Source organism: Ovis canadensis, chromosome 20 (assembly GCF_042477335.2).
Source record: "Ovis canadensis isolate MfBH-ARS-UI-01 breed Bighorn chromosome 20, ARS-UI_OviCan_v2, whole genome shotgun sequence".
Taxonomy (NCBI): Eukaryota; Metazoa; Chordata; class Mammalia; order Artiodactyla; family Bovidae; genus Ovis; species Ovis canadensis.
In genome coordinates, this window is record NC_091264.1 from 6,776,462 (window position 1) to 6,794,030 (window position 17,569).

Genomic DNA, 17,569 nt, shown 5'->3' on the forward strand with positions numbered 1-17,569 from the left:
GAATGGACTGACACATCTGGGGGACTCTTGGAATGGTGGCATGACCCTGGAGTTCCTCTCGCCTTTCCTGTGGAGAGCGCCTCCTCTTGAGATGCGACGGGAACGCCGGGAATTCTTTCCCTAAGAAACAGGGAAAGGATCCCTCATCTCGAGCTAGGAGGCGGAAACCGGGCTCCCCTGGATGTGTGCGGGACCCCACGTGCTTCCTCTCGAGTGCAGACGGGTATGTCGGGGAACTTCTTGAGTTGCAGCAAGGGTGTGAAGGACCCTTTGGAAGTTCCAGTGGTTAGATGTGATTGGCCTCGAGAAGCCTCAGCGGAAATGGGCCTCATCTCGCCTGGAGGGCAAAACCTCCTGGATTTTCTCGAGTTGCGGCAGGTGCTCTCGACTTACGACGGGGACCTCAGGGACCCGCTCTGGTGGCCTCAGGAAAGGCCAGTCCCCATGCGAGTTCCTCGGGGGCCTCTCGGGATACCTCTCCCGTCGATGCCGGGGCCTAAGACCCTGTGTGGAGTCGGGGCCGGAACCTGAGGATTCCTCTCCAGTGCTGACATGGATCTTGGGGTACTTCTGGAGTCTCCCCAGGGGAGTCAGTCGTCGTCTCGAATGCGGGCATGCACTTGCGCTTCCTCCAGAGCGGTAGCAGCAGTGTCACGCAGTCCGCCGCGTGGATCAAAGGATCTATGGTTTTCCCTCGAGTCTTTCCCACGAGGCTTTCCCACGAGGCTTTCCCACAGGGCTGTCCCACGTGCACACGTGGTGGGAGTCGATCCTCGGCTTGAACGTCAAGGCAGTGCAGGGAAAACAGGTTCCTCTGGAATGGACTGACACATCTGGGGGACTCTTGGAATGGTGGCAGGACCCTGGAGTTCCTCTCGCCTTTCCTGTGGAGAGCGCCTCCTCTTGAGATGCGACGGGAACGCCGGGAATTCTTTCCCTAAGAAACAGGGAAAGGATCCCTCATCTCGAGCTAGGAGGCGGAAACCGGGCTCCCCTGGATGTGTGCGGGACCCCACGTGCTTCCTCTCGAGTGTAGACGGGTATGTCGGGGAACTTCTTGAGTTGCAGCAAGGGTGTGAAGGACCCTTTGGAAGTTCCAGTGGTTAGATGTGATTGGCCTCGAGAAGCCTCAGCGGAAATGGGCCTCATCTCGCCTGGAGGGCAAAACCTCCTGGATTTTCTCGAGTTGCGGCAGGTGCTCTCGACTTACGACGGGGACCTCAGGGACCCGCTCTGGTGGCCTCAGGAAAGGCCAGTCCCCATGCGAGTTCCTCGGGGGCCTCTCGGGATACCTCTCCCGTCGATGCCGGGGCCTAAGACCCTGTGTGGAGTCGGGGCCGGAACCTGAGGATTCCTCTCCAGTGCTGACATGGATCTTGGGGTACTTCTGGAGTCTCCCCAGGGGAGTCAGTCCTCGTCTCGAATGCGGGCATGCACTTGCGCTTCCTCCAGAGCGGTAGCAGCAGTGTCACGCATTCCGCCGCGTGGATCAAAGGATCTATGGTTTTCCCTCGAGTCTTTCCCACGAGGCTTTCCCACGAGGCTTTCCCACAGGGCTGTCCCACGTGCACACGTGGTGGGAGTCGATCCTCGGCTTGAACGTCAAGGCAGTGCAGGGAAAACAGGTTCCTCTGGAATGGACTGACACATCTGGGGGACTCTTGGAATGGTGGCAGGACCCTGGAGTTCCTCTCGCCTTTCCTGTGGAGAGCGCCTCCTCTTGAGATGCGACGGGAACGCCGGGAATTCTTTCCCTACGAAACAGGGAAAGGATCCCTCATCTCGAGCTAGGAGGCGGAAACGGGGCTCCCCTGGATGTGTGCGGGACCCCACGTGCTTCCTCTCGAGTGCAGACGGGTATGTCGGGGAACTTCTTGAGTTGCAGCAAGGGTGTGAAGGACCCTTTGGAAGTTCCAGTGGTTAGATGTGATTGGGCTCGGGAAGCCTCAGCGGAAATGGGCCTCATCTCGCCTGGTGGGCAAAACCTCCTGGATTTTCTCGAGTTGCGGCAGGTGCTCTCGACTTACGACGGGGACCTCAGGGACCCGCTCTGGTGGCCTCAGGAAAGGCCAGTCCCCATGCGAGTTCCTCGGGGGTGTCTCGGGATACCTCTCCCGTCGATGCCGGGGCCTAAGACCTTGTGTGGAGTCGGCCCGGAACCTGAGGATTCCTCTCGAGTGCTGACATGGATCTTGGGGTACTTCTGGAGTCTCCCAAGGGGAGTCAGTCCTCGTCTCGAATGCGGGCATGCACTTGCGCTTTCCTCCAGAGCGGTAGCAGCAGTGTCACGCAGTCCGCCGCGTGGATCAAAGGATCTATGGTTTTCCCTCGAGTCTTTCCCACGAGGCTTTCCCACGAGGCTTTTCCACAGGGCTGTCCCACGTGCAAACGTGGTGGGAGTCGATCCTCGGCTTGAACGTCAAGGCAGTGCAGGGAAAACAGGTTCCTCTGGAATGGACTGACACATCTGGGGGACTCTTGGAATGGTGGCATGACCCTGGAGTTCCTCTCGCCTTTCCTGTGGAGAGCGCCTCCTCTTGAGATGCGACGCGAACGCCGGGAATTCTTTCCCTAAGAAACAGGGAAAGGATCCCTCATCTCGAGCTAAGAGGCGGAAACGGGGCTCCCCTGGATGTGTGCGGGACACCACGTGCTTCCTCTCGAGTGCAGACGGGTATGTCGGGGAACTTCTTGAGTTGCAGCAAGGGTGTGAAGGACCCTTTGGAAGTTCCAGTGGTTAGATGTGATTGGCCTCGAGAAGCCTCAGCGGAAATGGGCCTCATCTCGCCTGGAGGGCAAAACCTCCTGGATTTTCTCGAGTTGCGGAAGGTGCTCTCGACTTACGACGGGGACCTCAGGGACCCGCTCTGGTGGCCTCAGGAAAGGCCAGTCCCCATGCGAGTTCCTCGGGGGCCTCTCGGGATTCCTCTCCCGTCGATGCCGGGGCCTAAGTCCTTGTGTGGAGTCGGGGCCGGAACCTGAGGATTCCTCTCCAGTGCTGACATGGATCTTGGGGGTACTTCTGGAGTCTCCCCAGGGGAGTCAGTCCTCGTCTCGAATGCGGGCATGCACTTGCGCTTCCTCCAGAGCGTTAGCAGCAGTGTCACGCAGTCCGCCGCGTGGATCAAAGGATCTATGGTTTTCCCTCGAGTCTTTCCCACGAGGCTTTCCCACGAGGCTTTCCCACAGGGCTGTCCCACGTGCACACGTGGTGGGAGTCGATCCACGGCTTGAACGTCAAGTCAGTGCAGGGAAAACAGGTTCCTCTGGAATGGACTGACACATCTGGGGGACTCTTGGAATGGTGGCATGACCCTGGAGTTCCTCTCGCCTTTCCTGTGGAGAGCGCCTCCTCTTGAGATGCGACGGGGACGCCGGGAATTCTTTCCCTACGAAACAGGGAAAGGATCCCTCATCTTGAGCTAGGAGGCGGAAACGGGGCTCCCCTGGATGTGTGCGGGACCCCACGTGCTTCCTCTCGAGTGCAGACGGGTATTTCGGGGAACTTCTTGAGTTGCAGCAAGGGTGTGAAGGACCCTTTGGAAGTTCCAGTGGTTAGATGTGATTGGCCTTGAGAAGCCTCAGCGGAAATGGGCCTCATCTCGCCTGGTGGGCAAAACCTCCTGGATTTTCTCGAGTTGCGGCAGGTGCTCTCGACTTACGACGGGGACCTCAGGGACCCGCTCTGGTGGCCTCACGAAAGGCCAGTCCCCATGCGAGTTCCTCGGGGGCCTCTCGGGATTCCTCTCCCGTCGATGCCGGGGCCTAAGACCTTGTGTGGAGTCGGGGCCGGAACCTGAGGATTCCTCTCCAGTGCTGACATGGATCGTGGGGTACTTCTGGAGTCTCCCCAGGGGAGTCAGTCCTCGTCTCGAATGCGGGCATGCACTTGCGCTTTCCTCCAGAGCGGTAGCAGCAGTGTCACGCAGTCCGCCGCGTGGATCAAAGGATCTATGGTTTTCCCTCGAGTCTTTCCCACGAGGCTTTCCCACGAGGCTTTCCCACAGGGCTGTCCCACGTGCACACGTGGTGGGAGTCGATCCTCGGCTTGAACGTCAAGGCAGTGCAGGGAAAACAGGTTCCTCTGGAATGGACTGACACATCTGGGGGAATCTTGGAGTGGTGTCACGACCCTGGAGTTCCTCTCGCCTTTCCTGTGGAGAGCGCCTCCTCTTGAGATGCGACGGGAACGCCGGGAATTCTTTCCCTACGAAACAGGGAAAGGATCCCTCATCTCGAGCTAGGGGGCGTAAACGGAGCTCCCCTGGATGTGTGCGGGACCCCACGTGCTTCCTCTCGAGTGGAGACGGGTATGTCGGGGAACTTCTTAAGTTGCAGCAATGGTGTGAAGGACCCTTTGGAACTTCCAGTGGTTAGATGTGATTGGCCTTGAGAAGCCTCAGCGGAAATGGGCCTCATGTCGCCTGGAGGGCAAATCTCCTGAATTTTCTCGAGTTGCGGCAGGTGCTCTCGACTTACGACGGGGACCTCAGGGACCCACTCTGGTGGCCTCAGGAAAGGCCAGTCCCCATGCGAGTTCTTTGGGGGCCTTTCGGGATTCCTCTCCCGTCGATGCCGGGCCTAAGACCTTGTGTGGAGTCGGGGCCGGAAACTGAGGATTCCTCTTCAGTGCTGACATGGATCTTGGGGTACTTCTGGAGTCTCCCCAGGGGAGTCAGTCCTCGTCTCGAATGCGGGCATGCACTTGCGCTTTCCTCCAGAGCGGTAGCAGCAGTGTCACGCAGTCCGCCGCGTGGATCAAAGGATCTATGGTTTTCCCTCGAGTCTTTCCCACGAGGCTTCCCCACGAGGCTTTCCCACAGGGCTGTCCCACGTGCACACGTGGTGGGAGTCGATCCTCGGCTTGAACGTCAAGGCAGTGCAGGGAAAACAGGTTCCTCTGGAATGGACTGACACATCTGGGGGAATCTTGGAGTGGTGTCACGACCCTGGAGTTCCTCTCGCCTTTCCTGTGGAGAGCGCCTCCTCTTGAGATGCGACGGGAACGCCGGGAATTCTTTCCCTACGAAACAGGGAAAGGATCCCTCATCTCGAGCTAGGGGGCGTAAACGGAGCTCCCCTGGATGTGTGCGGGACCCCACGTGCTTCCTCTCGAGTGGAGACGGGTATGTCGGGGAACTTCTTGAGTTGCAGCAATGGTGTGAAGGACCCTTTGGAACTTCCAGTGGTTAGATGTGATTGGCCTTGAGAAGCCTCAGCGGAAATGGGCCTCATGTCGCCTGGAGGGCAAATCTCCTGAATTTTCTCGAGTTGCGGCAGGTGCTCTCGACTTACGACGGGGACCTCAGGGACCCGCTCTGGTGGCCTCAGGAAAGGCCAGTCCCCATGCGAGTTCCTCGGGGGCCTCTCAGGATTCCACTCCCGTCGATGCCGGGGCCTAAGACCTTGTGTGGAGTCGGGGCCGGAACCTGAGGATTCCTCTCCAGTGCTGACATGGATCATGGGGTACTTCTGGAGTCTCCCCAGGGGAGTCAGTCCTCGTCTCGAATGCGGGCATGCACTTGCGCTTTCCTCCAGAGCGGTAGCAGCAGTGTCACGCAGTCCGCCGCGTGAATCAAAGGATCTATGTTTTTCCCTCGAGTCTTTCCCACGAGGCTTTCCCACGAGGCTTTCCCACAGGGCTGTCCCACGTGCACACATGATGGGAGTCGATCCTCGGCTTGAACGTCAAGGCAGTGCAGGGAAAACAGGTTCCTCTGGAATGGACTGACACATCTGGGGGACTCTTGGAATGGTGGCACGACCCTGGAGTTCCTCTCGCCTTTCATGTGGAGAGCGCCTCCTCTTGAGATGCGACGGGAACGCCGGGAATTCTTTCCCTACGAAACAGGGAAAGGATCCCTCATCTCGAGCTAGGAGGCGGAAACGGGGCTCCCCTGGATGTGGGCGGGACACCACGTGCTTCCTCTCGAGTGGAGACGGGTATGTCGGGGAACTTCTTGAGTTGCAGCAAGGGTGTGAAGGACCCTTTGGAAGTTCCAGTGGTTAGACGTGATTAGCCTCGAGAAGCCTCAGCGGAAATGGGCCTCATCTCGCCTGGAGGGCAAAACCTCCTGGATTTTCTCGAGTTGCGGCAGGTGCTCTCGACTTACGACGGGGACCTCAGGGACCCGCTCTGGTGGCCTCAGGAAAGGCCAGTCCCCATGCGAGTTCTTTGGGGGCTTTTCGGGATTCCTCTCCCGTCGATGCCGGGCCTAAGACCTTGTGTGGAGTCGGGGCCGGAAAATGAGGATTCCTCTTCAGTGCTGACATGGATCTTGGGGTACTTCTGGAGTCTCCCCAGGGGAGTCAGTCCTCGTCTCGAATGCGGGCATGCACTTGCGATTTCCTCCAGAGCTGTAGCAGCAGTGTCACGCAGTCCGCCGCGTGGATCAAAGGATCTGTGGTTTTCCCTAGAGTCTTTCCCACGAGGCTTTCCCACGAGGCTTTCCCACAGGGCTGTCCCACGTGCACACGTGGTGGGAGTCGATCCTCGGCTTGAACGTCAAGGCAGTGAAGGGAAAACAGGTTCCTCTGGAATGGACTGACACATCTGGGGGACTCTTGGAATGGTGTCACGACCCTGGAGTTCCTCTCGCCTTTCCTGTGGAGAGCGCCTCCTCTTGAGATGCGACGGGAACGCCGGGAATTCTTTCCCTACGAAACAGGGAAAGGATCCCTCATCTCGAGCTAGGAGGCGGAAACGGGGCTCCCCTGGATGTGTGCGGGACCCCACGTGCTTCCTCTCGAGTGGAGACGGGTATCGGGGACCTTCTTGAGATGCAGCAAGGGTGTGAAGGACCCTTTGGAAGTTCCAGTGGTTAGATGTGATTGGCCTCGAGAAGCCTCAGCGGAAATGGGCCTCATCTCGCCTGGAGGGCAAAACCTCCTGGATTTTCTCGAGTTGCGGCAGGTGCTCTCGACTTACGACGAGGACCTCAGGGACCCGCTCTGGTGGCCTCAGGAAAGGCCAGTCCCCATGCGAGTTACTCTGGGGATTCCTCTCCCGTCGATGCCGGGGCCTAAGACCTTGTGTGGAGTCGGGGCCGGAACTTGAGGATTCCTCTCCAGTGCTGACATGGATCTTGGGGTACTTCTGGAGTCTCCCCAGGGGAGTCAGTCCTCGTCTCGAATGCGGGCATGCACTTGCGCTTTCCTCCAGAGCGGTAGCAGCAGTGTCACGCAGTCCGCCGCGTGGATCAAAGGATCTATGGTTTTCCCTCGAGTCTTTCCCACGAGGCTTTCCCACGACGCTTTCCCACAGGGCTGTCCCACGTGCACATGTGGTGGGAGTCGATCCTCGGCTTGAACGTCAAGGCAGTGCAGGGAAAACAGGTTCCTCTGGAATGGACTGACACATCTGGGGGACTCTTGGAATGGTGGCACGACCCTGGAGTTCCTCTCGCCTTTCCTGTGGAGAGCGCCTCCTCTTGAGATGCGACGGGAACGCCGGGAATTCTTTCCCTACGAAACAGGGAAAGGATCCCTCATCTCGAGCTAGGAGGCGGAAACGGGGCTCCCCTGGATGTGTGCGGGACCCACGTGCTTCCTCTCGAGTGGAGACGGGTATGTCGGGGAACTTCTTGAGTTGCAGCAAGGGTGTGAAGGGCCCTTTGGAAGTTCCAGTGGTTAGACGTGATTAGCCTCGAGAAGCCTCAGCGGAAATGGGCCTCATCTCGCCTGGAGGGCAAAACCTCCTGGATTTTCTCGAGTTGCGGCAGGTGCTCTCGACTTACGACGGGGACCTCAGGGACCCGCTCTGGTGGCCTCAGGAAAGGCCAGTCCCCATGCGAGTTCCTCGAGGGCCTCTCGGGATTCCTCTCCCGTCGATGCCGGGGCCTAAGACCTTGTGTGGAGTCGGGGCCGGAACCTGAGGATCCCTCTCCAGTGCTGACATGGATCTTGGGGTACTTCTGGAGTCTCCCCAGGGGAGTCAGTCCTCGTCTCGAATGCGGGCATGCACTTGCGCTTTCCTCCAGAGCGGTAGCAGCAGTGTCACGCAGTCCGCCGCGTGGATCAAAGGATCTATGGTTTTCCCTCGAGTCTTTCCCACGAGGCTTTCCCACGAGGCTTTCCCACAGGGCTGTCCCACGTGCACACGTGGTGGGAGTCGATCCTCGGCTTCAACTTCAAGGCAGTGCAGGGAAAACAGGTTCCTCTGGAATGGACTGACACATCTGGGGGACTCTTGGAATGGTGGCACGACCCTGGAGTTCCTCTCGCCATTCCTGTGGAGAGCGCCTCCTCTTGAGATGCGACGGGAACGCCGGGAATTCTTTCCCTACGAAACAGGGAAAGGATCCCTCATCTCGAGCAAGGAGGCGGAAACGGGGCTCCCCTGCATGTGTGCAGGACCCACGTGCTTCCTCTCGAGTGGAGACGGGTATGTCGGGGAACTTCTTGAGTTGCAGCAACGGTGTGAAGGACCCTTTGGAAGTTCCAGTGGTGAGATGTGATTGGCCTCGAGAAGCCTCAGCGGAAATGGGCCTCATCTCGCCTGGAGGGCAAAACCTCCTGGATTTTCTCGAGTTGCGGCAGGTGCTCTCGACTTACGACGGGGACCTCAGGGACCCGCTCTGGTGGCCTCAGGAAAGGCCAGTCCCCATGCGAGTTCCTTGGGGGCCTCTCGGGATTCCTCTCCGGTCGATGCCGGGGCCTAAGACCTTGTGTGGAGTCGGGGCCGGAACCTGAGGATTCCTCTCCAGTGCTGACATGGATCTTGGGGTACTTCTGGAGTCTCCCCAGGGGAGTCAGTCCTCGTCTTGAATGTGGGCATGCACTTGCCCTTTCCTCCAGAGCGGTAGCAGCAGTGTCACGCAGTCTGCCGCGTGGATCAAAGGATCTATGGTTTTCCCTCGAGTCTTTCAAACGAGGCTTTCCCACGAGGCTTTCTCACAGGGCTGTCCCACGTGCACACGTGGTGGGAGTCGATCCTCGGCTTGAACTTCAAGGCAGTGCAAGGAAAACAGGTTCCTCTGGAATGGACTGACACATCTGGGGGACTCTTGGAATGGTGGCACGACCCTGGAGTTCCTCTCGCCTTTCCTGTGGAGAGCGCCTCCTCTTGAGATGCGACGGGAACGCCGGGAATTCTTTCCCTACGAAACAGGGAAAGGATCCCTCATCTCGAGCTAGGAGGCGGAAACGGGGCTCCCCTGGATGTGTGCGGGACCCCACGTGCTTCCTCTCGAGTGGAGACGGGTATGTCGGGGAACTTCTTGAGTTGCAGCAAGGGTGTGAAGGACCCTTTGGAAGTTCCAGTGGTTAGATGTGATTGGCCTCGAGAAGCCTCAGCGGAAATGGGCCTCATCTCGCCTGGAGGGCAAAACCTCCTGGATTTTCTCGAGTTGCGGAAGGTGCTCTCGACTTACGACGGGGACCTCAGGGAACCGCTCTGGTGACCTCAGGAAAGGCCAGTCCCCATGCGAGTTCCTCGGGGGCCTCTCGGGATTCCTCTCCCGTCGATGCCGGGGCCTAAGACCTTGTGTGGAGTCGGGGCCGGAACCTGAGATTTCCTCTCCAGTGCTGACATGGATCTTGGGGTACTTCTGGAGTCTCCCCAGGGGAGTCAGTCCTCGTCTCGAATGCGGGCATGCACTTGCGCTTCCTCCAGAGCGGTAGCAGCAGTGTCACGCAGTCCGCCGCGTGGATCAAAGGATCTATGGTTTTCCCTCGAGTCTTTCCCACGAGGCTTTCCCACGAGGCTTTCCCACAGGGCTGTCCCACGTGCACACGTGGTGGGAGTCGATCCTCGGATTGAACGTCAAGGCAGTGCAGGGAAAACAGGTTCCTCTGGAATGGACTGACACATCTGGGGGACTCTTGGAATGGTGGCACGACCCTGGAGTTCCTCTCGCCTTTCCTGTGGAGAGCGCCTCCTCTTGAGATGCGACGGGAAAGCCGGGAATTCTTTCCCTACGAAACAGGGAAAGGATCCCTCATCTCGAGCTAGGAGGTGGAAACGGGGCTCCCCGGATGTGTGCTGGACCCCACGTGCTTCCTCTCGAGTGGAGACGGGTATGTCGGGGAACTTCTTGAGTTGCAGCAAGGGTGTGAAGGACCCTTTGGAAGTTCCAGTGGTTAGATGTGATTGGCCTCGAGAAGCCTCAGCGGAAATGGGCCTCATCTCGCCTGGAGGGCAAAACCTCCTGGATTTTCTCGACTTGCGGCAGGTGCTATCGACTTACGACGGGGACCTCGGGGACCCGCTCTGGTGGCCTCAGGAAAGGCCAGTCCCCATTTGAGTTCCTCGGGGGCCTCTCGGGATTCCTCTCCCGTCGATGCCGGGGCCTAAGACCTTGTGTGGAGTCGGGGCCGGAACCTGAGGATTCCTCTCCAGTGCTGACATGGATCTTGGGGTACTTCTGGAGTCTCCCCAGGGGAGTCAGTCCTCGTCTCGAATGCGGGCATGCACTTGCGCTTTCCTCCAGAGCGGTAGCAGCCGTGTCACGCAGTCCGCCGCGTGGATCAAAGGATCTATGGTTTTCCCTCGAGTCTTTCCCACGAGGCTTTCCCACAGGGCTGTCCCACGTGCACACGTGGTGGGAGTCGATCCTCGGCTTGAACGTCAAGGCAGTGCAGGGAAAACAAGTTCCTCTGGAATGGACTGACACATCTGGGGGACTCTTGGAATGGTGGCATGACCCTGGAGTTCCTCTCGCCTTTCCTGTGGAGAGCGCCTCCTCTTGAGATGCGACGGGAACGCCGGGAATTCTTTCCCTACGAAACAGGGAAAGGATCCCTCATCTCGAGCTAGGAGGCGGAAACGGGGCTCCCCTGGATGTGTGCGGGACACCACGTGCTTCCTCTCGAGTGCAGGCGGGTATGTCGGGGAACTTCTTGAGTTGCAGCAATGGTGTGAAGGACCCTTTGGAAGTTCCAGTGGTTAGATGTGATTGGCCTCGAGAAGCCTCAGCGGAAATGGGCCTCATCTCGCCTGGAGGTGAAAACCTCCTGGATTTTCTCGAGTTACGGCAGGTGTTCTCGACATACGACGGGGACCTCGGGGACCCGCTCTGGTGGCCTCAGGAAAGGCCAGTCCCCATGCGAGTTCCTCGGGGGCCTCTCGGGATTCCTCTCCCGTTGATGCCGGGGCCTAAGACCTTGTGTGGAGTCGGGGCCGGAACCTGAGGTTTCCTCTCCAGTGCTGACATGGATCTTGGGGTACTTCTGGAGTCTCCCCAGGGGAGTCAGTCCTCGTCTCGAATGCGGGCATGCACTTGCGCTTCCTCCAGAGCGGTAGCAGCAGTGTCACGCAGTCCGCCGCGTGGATCAAAGGATCTATGGTTTTCCCTCGAGTCTTTCCCACGAGGCTTTCCCACGAGGCTTTCCCACAGGGCTGTCCCACGTGCACACGTGGTGGGAGTCGATCCTCGGCTTGAACGTCAAGGCAGTGCAGGGAAAACAGGTTCCTCTGGAATGGACTGACACATCTGGGGGACTCTTGGAATGGTGGCACGACCCTGGAGTTCCTCTCGCCATTCCTGTGGAGAGCGCCTCCTCTTGAGATGCGACGGGAACGCCGGGAATTCTTTCCCTACGAAACAGGGAAAGGATCCCTCATCTCGAGCTAGGAGGCGGAAACGGGGCTCCCCTGGATGTGTGCGGGACACCACGTGCTTCCTCTCGAGTGCAGACGGGTATGTCGGGGAACTTCTTGAGTTGCAGCAAGGGTGTGAAGGACCCTTTGGAAGTTCCAGTGGTTAGATGTGATTGGCCTCGAGAAGCCTCAGCGGAAATGGGCCTCATCTCGCCTGGAGGGCAAAACCTCCTGGATTTTCTCGAGTTGCGGCAGGTGCTCTCGACTTACGACGGGGACCTCAGGGACCCGCTCTGGTGGCCTCAGGAAAGGCCAGTCCCCATGCGAGTTCCTCGGGGGCCTCTCGGGATTCCTCTCCCGTCGATGCCGGGGCCTAAGTCCTTGTGTGGAGTCGGGGCCGGAACCTGAGGATTCCTCTCCAGTGCTGCCATGGATCTTGGGGGTACTTCTGGAGTCTCCCCAGGGGAGTCAGTCCTCGTCTCGAATGCGGGCATGCACTTGCGCTTCCTCCAGAGCGGTAGCAGCAGTGTCATGCAGTCCGCCGCGTGGATCAAAGGATCTATGGTTTTCCCTCGAGTCTTTCCCACGAGGCTTTCCCACGAGGCTTTCCCACAGGGCTGTCCCACGTGCACACGTGGTGGGAGTCGAACCTCGGCTTGAACGTCAAGGCAGTGCAGGGAAAACAGGTTCCTCTGGAATGGACTGACACATCTGGGGGACTCTTGGAGTGGTGTCACGACCCTGGAGTTCCTCTCGCCTTTCCTGTGGAGAGCGCCTCCTCTTGAGATGCGACGGGAACGCCGGGAATTCTTTCCCTACGAAACAGGGAAAGGATCCCTCATCTCGAGCTAGGGGGCGGAAACGGAGCTCCCCTGGATGTGTGCGGGACCCCACGTGCTTCCTCTCGAGTGGAGACGGGTATGTCGGGGAACTTCTTGAGTTGCAGCAATGGTGTGAAGGACCCTTTGGAACTTCCAGTGGTTAGATGTGATTGGCCTTGAGAAGCCTCAGCGGAAATGGGCCTCATCTCGCCTGGAGGGCAAATCTCCTGAATTTTCTCGAGTTGCGGCAGGTGCTCTCGATTTACGACGGGGACCTCAGGGACCCGCTCTGGTGGCCTCAGGAAAGGCCAGTCCCCATGCGAGTTCCTCGGGGGCCTCTCAGGATTCCACTCCCGTCGATGCCGGGGCCTAAGACCTTGTGTGGAGTCGGGGCCGGAACCTGAGGATTCCTCTCCAGTGCTGACATGGATCATGGGGTACTTCTGGAGTCTCCCCAGGGGAGTCAGTCCTCGTCTCGAATGCGGGCATGCACTTGCGCTTTCCTCCAGAGCGGTAGCAGCAGTGTCACGCAGTCCGCCGCGTGGATCAAAGGATCTATGGTTTTCCCTCGAGTCTTTCCCACGAGGCTTTCCCACGAGGCTTTCCCACTGGCTGTCCCACGTGCACACGTGGTGGGAGTGGATCCTCGGCTTGAACGTCAAGGCAGTGCAGGGAAAACAGGTTCCTCTGGAATGGACTGACACATCTGGGGGACTATTGGAATGGTGGCACGACCCTGGAGTTCCTCTTGTCTTTCCTGTGGAGAGCGCCTCCTCTTGAGATGCGACGGGAACGCCGGGAATTCTTTCCCTACGAAACAGGGAAAGGATCCCTCATCTCGAGCTAGGAGGCGGAAACGGGGCTCCCCTGGATGTGTGCAGGACCCACGTGCTTCCTCTCGAGTGGAGACGGGTATGTCGGGGAACTTCTTGAGTTGCAGCAAGGGTGTGAAGGACCCTTTGGAAGTTCCAGTGGTTAGACGTGATTAGCCTCGAGAAGCCTCAGCGGAATTGGGCCTCATCTCGCCTGGAGGGCAAAACCTCCTGGATTTTCTCGAGTTGCGGCAGGTGCTCTCGACTTACGACGGGGACCTCAGGGACCCGCTCTGGTGGCCTCAGGAAAGGCCAGTCCCCATGCGACTTCCTCGGGGGCCTCTCGGGATTCCTCTCCCGTCGATGCCGGGGCCTAAGACCTTGTGTGGAGTCGGGGCCGGAACCTGAGGATTCCTCTCCAGTGCTGACATGGATCTTGGGGTACTTCTGGAGTCTCCCCAGGGGAGTCAGTCCTCGTCTCGAATGCGGGCATGCACTTGCGCTTTCCTCCAGAGCGGTAGCAGCAGTGTCACGCAGTCCGCCGCGTGGATCAAAGGATCTATGGTTTTCCCTCGAGTCTTTCCCACGAGGCTTTCCCACGAGGCTTTCCCACAGGGCTGTCCCACGTGCACACGTGGTGGGAGTCGATCCTCGGCTTGAACGTCAAGGCAGTGCAGGGAAAACAGGTTCCTCTGGAATGGACTGACACATCTGGGGGACTCTTGGAATGGTGGCACGACCCTGGAGTTCCTCTCGCCTTTCCTGTGGAGAGCGCATCCTCTTGAGATGCGACGGGAACGCCGGGAATTCTTTCCCTACGAAACAGGGAAAGGATCCCTCATCTCGAGCTAGGAGGCGGAAACGGGGCTCCCCTGGATGTGTGCGGGACACCACGTGCTTCCTCTCGAGTGGAGACGGGTATGTCGGGGAACTTCTTGAGTTGCAGCAAGGGTGTGAAGGACCCTTTGGAAGTTCCAGTGGTTAGATGTGATTGGCCTCGAGAAGCCTCAGCGGAAATGGGCCTCATCTCGCCTGGAGGGCAAAACCTCCTGGATTTTCTCGAGTTGCGGCAGGTGCTCTCGACTTACGACGGGGACCTCAGGGAACCGCTCTGGTGGCCTCAGGAAAGGCCAGTCCCCATGCGAGTTCCTCGGGGGCCTCTCGGGATTCCTCTCCCGTCGATGCCGGGGCCTAAGACCTTGTGTGGAGTCGGGGCCGGAACCTGAGGATTCCTCTCCAGTGCTGACATGGATCTTGGGGTACTTCTGGAGTCTCCCCAGGGGAATCAGTCCTCGTCTCGAATGCGGGCATGCACTTGCGCTTTCCTCCAGAGCGGTAGCAGCAGTGTCACGCAGTCCGCCGCGTGGATCAAAGGATCTATGGTTTTCCCTCGAGTCTTTCCCACGAGGCTTTCCCACGAGGCTTTCCCACAGGGCTGTCCCACGTGCACACGTGGTGGGAGTGGATCCTCGGCTTGAACGTCAAGGCAGTGCAGGGAAAACAGGTTCCTCTGGAATGGACTGACACATCTGGGGGACTATTGGAATGGTGGCACGACCCTGGAGTTCCTCTCGTCTTTCCTGTGGAGAGCGCCTCCTCTTGAGATGCGACGGGAACGCCGGGAATTCTTTCCCTACGAAACAGGGAAAGGATCCCTCATCTCGAGCTAGGAGGCGGAAACGGGGCTCCCCTGGATGTGTGCGGGACACCACGTGCTTCCTCTCGAGTGGAGACGGGTATGTCGGGGAACTTCTTGAGTTGCAGCAAGGGTGTGAAGGACCCTTTGGAAGTTCCAGTGGTTAGACGTGATTCGCCTCGAGAAGCCTCAGCGGAAATGGGCCTCATCTTGCCTGGAGGGCAAAACCTCCTGGATTTTCTCGAGTTGCGGCAGGTGCTCTCGACTTACGACGGGGACCTCAGGGACCCGCTCTGGTGGCCTCAGGAAAGGCCAGTCCCCATGCGAGGTCCACGGGGGCCTCTCGGCATTCCTCTCCCGTCGATGCCGGGGCCTAAGACCGTGTGTGGAGTCAGGGCCGGAACCTGAGGATTCCTCTCCAGTGCTGACATGGATCTTGGGGGTACTTCTGGAGTCTCCCCAGGGGAGTCAGTCCTCGTCTCGAATGCGGGCATGCACTTGCGCTTTCCTCCAGAGCGGTAGCAGCAGTGTCACGCAGTCCGCCGCGTGGATCAAAGGATCTATGGTTTTCCCTCGAGTCTTTCCCACGAGGCTTTCCCACGAGGCTTTCCCACAGGGCTGTCCCACGTGCACACGTGGTGGGAGTCGATCCTCGGCTTGAACGTCAAGGCAGTGCAGGGAAAACAGGTTCCTCTGGAATGGACTGACACATCTGGGGGACTCTTGGAATGGTGGCACGACCCTGGAGTTCCTCTCGCCTTTCCTGTGGAGATCGCCACCTCTTGAGATGCGACGGGAACGCCGGGAATTCTTTCCCTACGAAACAGGGAAAGGATCCCTCATCTCGAGCTAGGAGGCGGAAACGGGGCTCCCCTGGATGTGTGCAGGACCCACGTGCTTCCTCTCGAGTGGAGACGGGTATGTCGGAGAACTTCTTGAGTTGCAGCAAGGGTGTGAAGGACCCTTTGGAAGTTCCAGTGGTTAAACGTGATTAGCCTCGAGAAGACTCAGCAGAAATGGGCCTCATCTCGCCTGGAGGGCAAAACCTCCTGGATTTTCTCGAGTTGCGGCAGGTGCTCTCGACTTATGACGGGGACCTCAGGGACCCGCTCTGGTGGCCTCAGGAAAGGCCAGTCCCCATGCGAGTTCCTCGGGGGCCTCTCGGGATTCCTCTCCCGTCGATGCCGGGGCCTAAGACCTTGTGTGGAGTCGGGGCCGGAACCTGAGGATTCCTCTCCAGTGCTGACATGGATCTTGGGGTACTTCTGGAGTCTCCCCAGGATAGTCAGTCCTCGTCTCGAATGCGGGCATGCACTTGCGCTTTCCTCCAGAGCGGTAGCAGCAGTGTCACGCAGTCCGCCGCGTGGATCAAAGGATCTATGGTTTTCCCTCGAGTCTTTCCCACGAGGCTTTCCCACGAGGCTTTCCCACAGGGCTGTCCCACGTGCACACGTGGTGGGAGTCGATCCTCGGCTTGAACGTCAAGGCAGTGCAGGGAAAACAGGTTCCTCTGGAATGGACTGACACATCTGGGGGACTCTTGGAATGGTGGCACGACCCTGGAGTTCCTCTCGCCTTTCCTGTGGAGAGCGCCTCCTCTTGAGATGCGACGGGAACGCCGGGAATTCTTTCCCTACGAAACAGGGAAAGGATCCCTCATCTCGAGCTAGGAGGCGGAAACGGGGCTCCCCTGGATGTGTGCGGGACACCACGTGCTTCCTCTCGAGTGGAGACGGGCATGTCGGGGAACTTCTTGAGTTGCAGCAAGGGTGTGAAGGACCCTTTGGAAGTTCCAGTGGTTAGATGTGATTGGCCTCGAGAAGCCTCAGCGGAAATGGGCCTCATCTCGCCTGGAGGGCAAAACCTCCTGGATTTTCTCGAGTTGCGGCAGGTGCTCTCGACTTACGACGGGGACCTCAGGGAACCGCTCTGGTGGCCTCAGGAAAGGCCAGTCCCCATGCGAGTTCCTCGGGGGCCTCTCGGGATTCCTCTCCCGTCGATGCCGGGGCCTAAGACCTTGTGTGGAGTCGGGGCCGGAACCTGAGGATTCCTCTCCAGTGCTGACATGGATCTTGGGGTACTTCTGGAGTCTCCCCAGGGGAGTCAGTCCTCGTCTCGAATGCGGGCATGCACTTGCGCTTTCCTCCAGAGCGGTAGCAGCAGTGTCACGCAGTCCGCCGCGTGGATCAAAGGATCTATGGTTTTCCCTCGAGTCTTTCCCACGAGGCTTACCCACGAGGCTTTCCCATAGGGCTGTCCCACGTGCACACGTGGTGGGAGTGGATCCTCGGCTTGAACGTCAAGGCAGTGCAGGGAAAACAGGTTCCTCTGGAATGGACTGACACATCTGGGGGACTATTGGAATGGTGGCACGACCCTGGAGTTCCTCTCGCGTTTCCAGTGGAGAGCGCCTCCTCTTGAGATGCGACGGGAACGCCGGGAATTCTTTCCCTACGAAACAGGGAAAGGATCCCTCATCTCGAGCTAGGAGGCGGAAACGGGGCTCCCCTGGATGTGTACGGGACACCACGTGCTTCCTCTCGAGTGGAGACGGGTATGTCGGGGAACTTCTTGAGTTGCAGCAAGGGTGTGAAGGACCCTTTGGAAGTTCCAGTGGTTAGACGTGATTCGCCTCGAGAAGCCTCAGCGGAAATGGGCCTCATCTTGCCTGGAGGGCAAAACCTCCTGGATTTTCTCGAGTTGCGGCAGGTGCTCTCGACTTACGACGGGGACCTCAGGGACCCGCTCTGGTGGCCTCAGG